We start from the raw sequence: 6,584 nt of genomic DNA on the forward strand, positions 1-6,584 counted from the left end.
GTTAGGACGTGAACATCTTTGTTAGGGTCAATATTCAACCCACCCCCTGGGCCATAATGCTCTTGAAAGCCAAGGATTAAAAGCCAGCATTGGTCTGTCCTCAAATTCCTGCTATTTCAGGCACCTGAATCTGGAGCAGCAAGCAGAACATTTAATGACTTAAAAGCAGATGAGCTCGCTCCCACTTCCACAAATGCTGCCCCTCCCTGCTCCACCACACACACATCTGAATATAGCCATTTCTTGCTTTTGTCCTCTAGATAGAAAAACGCTGGAATCTGTGATCCTCAGAAGCAAACGTATTTGTTCTACATAAGCACAGAACCAGACTCCAGTTTTGTACCTTCCATAAATGAGAGAACAGAAATTTTTATTCTAACCCAACTTCCTTCAGCCTTTGCTCATGACTGAGTGCTGTGCTCTTACAGGAACCTTCTCGGTCCTCCCTTCAAGTAGCAGAGCCTCAAAGTAAAAGTACCTACCAGGCACCTGTCAACAAGCGCTGATCACCCAAGAGATGAGGCAACATGCTGATTGAGCAAAGCTAAGTTTATTAGACTCGCTGTGGTGAAGAATATCCCATTGGCAGTGTTAGCAGTGTCTCAAAGTGGAGAAATCAGGGCAGAGTTTTTAGGTTTGTAGGGTTTTCGACTTGGGCTCTGTGATTTGCAAGGCTGATCTTGCAAAGCAGAAAACTGGTTGGGGTTGGCAGAGTCTATGACATAGTCATTCAGGATTGCTAGGCACAGTGAGGGTGGGGTCTTTGAAGTGAGCCTCAGTAGGTAAGCCATTTTTGGCAGTTCGAAGTTTCGTGTGCCAGGAACGAGTATGTCCTGGGACAAGTAGCCAAGTTATTTTGACTGGTTCCTGTATTGTTCAGCTCAGGGACAGGAAAGCAAGTTGGTTTCAGTTCTTAGAACTGAGAATACTTAGGATTGTGACATGCACATTTTGATTTTTTAAAAGATTTTATTCACGAGAGACACAGGCTTCCTGGGGGGAGCCCCATATGGGACTCGATCCAGGGACTCTGGGATCACGCCCTGAGCCGAATGCAGACGCTCAACCGCTAAGCCACTCAGGTGCCCCGCAGGTTTTGCTTTCTTAGCCTTAAGAACTCTTTAGAAACAGATTCCTTGAGGCACCTGTGTGGCTCAGTCAGTTAAGTGTCTGCCTTCGGCTCAGGTCATGATCCTGGGGTGCTGGGATGGAGCCCCACATTGGGCTCCCTGCTCAGCAGGGGGGTCGGCTTCTCCTTCTCCCTCTCTCCCTTCCCCTGCTCATGTTCTCTCTTAGATAAATAAATAAAATCCCAAAACAACAACAACAGAATCCTTGTAAAGTCATCTTCCTTTGCAGATAAGCATATGTGCTAAGAGCTTGGGTTTCTGGAGGCAGCTGGGCCTGGGTTTGAATCTTGATATCGAGCATGCTTTTTCTCATCTGCTAAATGGAGCTCGTCAGTTATTCTGAGAATTCAGTGGGATGATGCCGGTGAAAGCTGTTAGTAACGATAAATGTTAGCCTTAAGAAAAAAAAAGAAAAAGAAGGTTTGGGATCACAGTTTGTGGTCTCTTATGACTCCTACTTCTAAAATACACCTAGAATGACTTCTTTCCTCTGCTATCATCTGTCTGGTCATCTCCTGCCCAAATGTCTGGGTGTCTCTTTTACCATACCACCGGAGTAGCCTGAGTGATCTTTTTAAAAATGCAAGTCTAGTCCTGTCAACTGGGGCTCAAGGCCCTCCGTAGCTGCTGGTTGCACTTTGGGTAAGAGCCTGTCTGGCGGCTTGGAAGGCCTTGTCTGCTCTGTTCCCTGCCTGCTTCCCTAACCATGCCTCAAGCCACTCTTCTATCTCTCAGAATATTCTGGCCATCTAGATCTGCTTATAAATCCTCAGACATATCCAGATCTTTTCTGTCTTCAGCTACCTTCTCTTTAGAAGGTTCTTTTCCCTATTCTTCACTTGGCTAAACCCTTTGGGGCGCTGATGATATATCATTTCCTCAGTGATGCCTTTCCTGATAATGCCTTTCCCACAATTAATTCTCCATTATAATCTCTTATTATTGTCTCCGCTTTTCCTCCCTAAAGCTTTGAAGTTGCCCATTTATTTAAATGATGTTTAAAAAATATTAAAAAATAAATGACATTTAATCGCTCCCCAACTGGTAGCTCCCACCATGAATGGGGTGCATGTATGCAGAGATCTGGGGGCCACCAGACCTCCGGGCAGAGGGACAGGGTCTTGGGTGGCCAGAGCCCGCAAGCTGATCATTTCCCGGCATGAGGTGACCTTGGCCATTTACCCGATATGCCATACAAATAGAATCATTTTTCCCCCTGTGTCATTTGTGAGAAGCACTGACTTCGGCCAGTATTTTTGGCACACATCAAGATATAAGCAAATAAGGATCAAGAAACATCATTAATATTCACATTTTCCTAAGCAATATCACTTGCAAGAGGAAAAAAAAAACACCAAAAAACCTAAAACCTACTGTCATTTTCCTGAACCCACAATTTCATATGGTTCCTGGCATCGTAATGGTAATGACATAGCTTCAAACGTACCCAGCCACAAATTTAAGTTTGCTGCTCTTTAATTATTTTACTTCCATTGCAACATGTCCTCAAAAGAAGGAATTTAAATGAGCCAATTAGTTACCGGAGGTCAGTCTGGAAGAAATAATTGACAGGAGTAGTCCTCAGATCTCACCAGGGCTCCTTGGATTTAAATTGGAATCTGAGAGAGAGGCATTTATTCATTATTTATTTCGCTCGATCATTTATGACATGCCTGGTCTTGGGGGGAAGCTGGGTATCTGGCTGAAATACAAAATTAACAAATTAAAACTAACAAGCACAGAGAGGAACGAATCCAGTCTCACCCCCGCTCACTTCAAGGGCTGGGACTGACCCTGGGTGCAGCCAGGAAGGGTGCCCCTGGCTTCTTAAAATTTGGCCAACCTTCTCTTCTGGGTGCCCCCCACACAGCTGCCCCCCACACACACCCCTGCACTCCCAACTCCCAGCAACATGCAAGAATCTGTCCATGGTGGAAATTTCTGGTCAGGTAAAGAAGACAGTATTGGGACAATATGAGGGTTGTTTACCATTAGGCGAGTGCTTTCAAGCATTCTGCAGAGAACAATCCTCAGGATTGTTGGATGAACATCTAGGAAAACCGGCTCTGCATGGCCAGGCCCTCTGAGACAGCAAGGAGCCCATGCCCGGTGCAACGTCATGTCCTCGTGGACTGGCCAGGATGAGCAAAGAGCAGCGGCCTTGGTGGCTGGGGAATGTTCAGAGAGAAAGGTGGGCTTTCCAAGCAAGTGTCCAGCCATTCTCAGTCCAGGTTTCCAGGGTGTCCTGGGAGGTTGGCAGAAGGCACCAGTAGGAAATCGGAATCCAGAGCCGGGCATGCTTTGGAGCTCAGGCAGGAGGGCCCCACATACATAAAGCAACAGAGACCCGTCCTCTCGCAGAATTCCCAGGGGGCTGCTGGTGGTTACAGGACACAGAGCTTCAGTCCTGGTCCCTGAGGCAGACCCATCTTTGCCAGAGGATGGGGTCTGGACCCAGTCTTAGGCCAGCGGTCTGCACCAAGCACTTTAATTTCCCTGTTCTCACCACATCCCCCTATGAGGCAGGGGTGTAGCTGGAACCCCCATGCTTCCAATCTCCCACCCTAGTCTCCCAGCTCTGTATGACTCTTCATCCCCTTGCTAAGGGCTGGACCTCTGAGTCCACCTGCCCTAGTCTCCAGGGACCTTGACTCACCCCCCTGCCAGCACAACCCCCCACCCCGGGATCCTGCCGTTCCACTCTGCTCACCTGTCCAGGTGACTCTCCCAAAGCAGGGGTACTGTGTGATGGCCGCTGCAAGCCTCCATGGGTTGGGATGGGGGCTACAGCCTCACTGGCCCAGCCGACTCTCCTGCCCCTGGCTTCCTGAAGGAGGACATTGTGGAGTCAAGCAACTGAAGACAAAAAGTAGGAGTCCTCCAGGCTGACAACAGGGGAGGCAGCCCAAGACAGGGGAAATAGTACTGTCTGCAGGTAGAAGTCCCAAGGGACGGTTCTCAGGCCACAGTCTGCTGGGTGGACAAAAGGCCTGCTTTTTCACTGAGCTCATTCATTCTTTCTCTTTTTCTTTCTTTATTTCCTTTTCTCACTCTTTTTTAGAACATTTTATTTATTTATTTATTTATTTATTTATTTATTTATTTACTCATGAGAGGCACAGAGGAAGAGAGAGGCAGAGACACAGGCAGAGAGAGAAGCAGGCTCCATGCAGGGAGCCCCATGCAGAACTTGATCCCAGAACTCTGGGATCACGACCTGAGCCGAAGGCAAATACTCAACTGCTGAGCCACCCAGGTGTCCCTCTTTCTTTCTTTCTTTTAAAGATTTATTCATTTAATTTAGAGAGAGAAAGAGAAAGCCAGGGGGAGAGGCAGAGGGAGAGGCAGAGAGAATCCCAAGCCGACTTTGCACTGAGCACAGAGCTCAATGTGGGCCTGATCCTATGACCCAAGATCATGACCTGAACCAAAACCAAGATTCAGACGCTCAACTGACTGAGCCATCCAGGCACCTCTCACTGAGCTCTTTCAAACAGGGAACATAGGTCCGAGGTCAAGCCATGAAAAGTATCTTTCAGCATCCCCCTCCTGACCCCTGAGAAGCATGGGGCACATTTGGGGCCCTCCTTGCTCTGTCAGCAGGATCCTGGAGAAGAAGGGGGTGGCCCACTGGAAGCACACCAGGAGGAAGCCAGGCAGGGGCTGGGGGAAAGGGTCATGACTTTCAAGGAGGAGCCTAGGAAGTGAGGGGGAGGGAGAGATCACGGGCCTCTCGACATCACTCACCTCGTGCGGACGCTGCTCAGAAGACCCCTGTTCAGAGTGGATTTTATTTCTAGGTTGACCACAGCAGGATGACGCTTATTCACACCAGGGTAAGATGGCCAGAATCCACTTGCTGGGCTGGATGTGCAGTTCGAGAGACCTCCTCTCCACGAGGCTGTCTGATGTAATATTTCAGACGGTGTGAAAAAATAAAATAGGGACCCTTCAGGCCTTGGTCACTGTGTCCCCGCTGGACTCCCTCAGATTCCTCACCCGGACAGTCCTTGCCCTTCCCTTCCCGGTGTCCAAATGCTTGTCTACGATCTCCTCCATCCTCTGCTTACCTGCCATCTTTTTTTTTGGGGGGGGGGCAGGGGACACAGGTCTTGATTTTCCATTTTGTTTTATTGACTTGATATTTACACATATAGCTGTATGTTGCCTCAAATCCTTTGGGAAGTAACAGACAACAAGCAAATACATAAATAACAGGAGCGGATTGTCTAGCCAGGTTTCTGGACACCGGAAATCTGGAACAGAAATGTTTTCAGGAGACTTTAAGAAATAACTACTCACCTTTTAACACCAGGTTATTACCATCATTGAAAAGCTATAACAATGTAGCTTATAGTGGATGATCAGAGTGGAGTCACAGTGGTCCCTTTGAGCACACCAGATATGTTTCTTTTTTTAAAAAAAAAAATATTTTATTTATTTATTAATGAGAGACAGAGAGAGAGAGAGACAGAGACAGAGACAGAGACAGAGACAGAGACACAGAGGGAGAAGCAGGGAGTCCAACGTGGGACTCAATCCCAGGTCTCCAGGATCACGCCCTGGGCCGAAGGCGGCGCTAAACCACTGAGCCACCCAGGGATCCCACCAGATATGTTTCTTATAGGGATCACAGCTATTTGTAATGAGGAAATACGTATGGAACGTGTACACAAAATGTTTGCATGTCTCAGGGTTCATCCTCAGACATTTCTCTATCTGTACTCAATCCTGCCCCCCCCCCAAATTATATCAACAGCCCCAATCTCTCCCCTTAACTCTAACAAGTATGGTCAACAGTCTACCTGATGTCCTGCTTGGATGTTCACGGATACGTAATAGATCTCTCCAGTGTATCTCAAGCGGCCCAGAGTCTCTGGCTTGGACAAAGCCGCCCCGGCCTCCTAACTAGCCTCCTGCTCCCACTCGTACAGCATGATAGCCTGCTTTCCACATTGCAAAGTGAATCACAGGCTGAAGTCCCCAGGAAGCTGACTCCAGGTTGGAGATTTGCGTGCAGGGAGTATTCTGGAGGATGCCCTGGGGATCCATACCTGTGAGGGAGCGAGGGAAACAGGATTGGGCAGAAGGTGAGGTTCAACTATGCCCAGCTTGCTGGAGAGCTGTCCGCTGATCCCATGAGAGCTCTGGAGCTGGGATAGTCTTCTGTCCCCACTCCATGCCCAGTCATTGGATGTGGGCTACTCCTAGGAAGGGGCAGATCTTTGGGCCAGGGTGTTTCCTCAGCCTACAGAAATGGGCACAGCCACGAGCTATCAGCTTCCCAACTTCCAGGGAGACTGGGTGCCCTCAGTCCCACAGGAGGGACCTGGGTGGCACAGCACAGTCTTCACTACCAAGCAATTCTTGTAAACATTTGCCAACCCCCCTACAAGAAACCCTTCAGTGGATGATCTTCACACTTGAAATAAAAACCAGAGCCTTACTATGGCC

General features: G+C 48.4%; 1 long non-coding RNA gene across 2 annotated transcripts; it reads right to left on the reverse strand.

The window, feature by feature from the left end:
- Nucleotides 1-531: 531 nt before the first annotated feature.
- LOC112929997 (uncharacterized) lies at nt 532-6,184 on the reverse strand. Of its 2 annotated transcripts, XR_003237028.2 has the most exons (6): nt 5,936-6,184; nt 4,878-5,540; nt 3,841-3,957; nt 3,120-3,298; nt 2,672-2,832; nt 532-1,525 (listed from the first exon to the last, which is right to left on the reverse strand). It is a non-coding gene; the product is annotated as an uncharacterized lncRNA (long non-coding RNA). The 2 variants fall into 2 exon arrangements; XR_003237030.2 differs by lacking the exons at nt 532-1,525; nt 5,936-6,184 and having other exon boundaries at nt 2,585-2,832; nt 3,120-3,375; nt 4,878-5,035.
- Between the last annotated feature and the right edge of the window lie 400 nt (nt 6,185-6,584).

This window comes from Vulpes vulpes, chromosome X (genome assembly GCF_048418805.1).
Source record: "Vulpes vulpes isolate BD-2025 chromosome X, VulVul3, whole genome shotgun sequence".
In the NCBI taxonomy this organism is placed as follows: Eukaryota; Metazoa; Chordata; class Mammalia; order Carnivora; family Canidae; genus Vulpes; species Vulpes vulpes.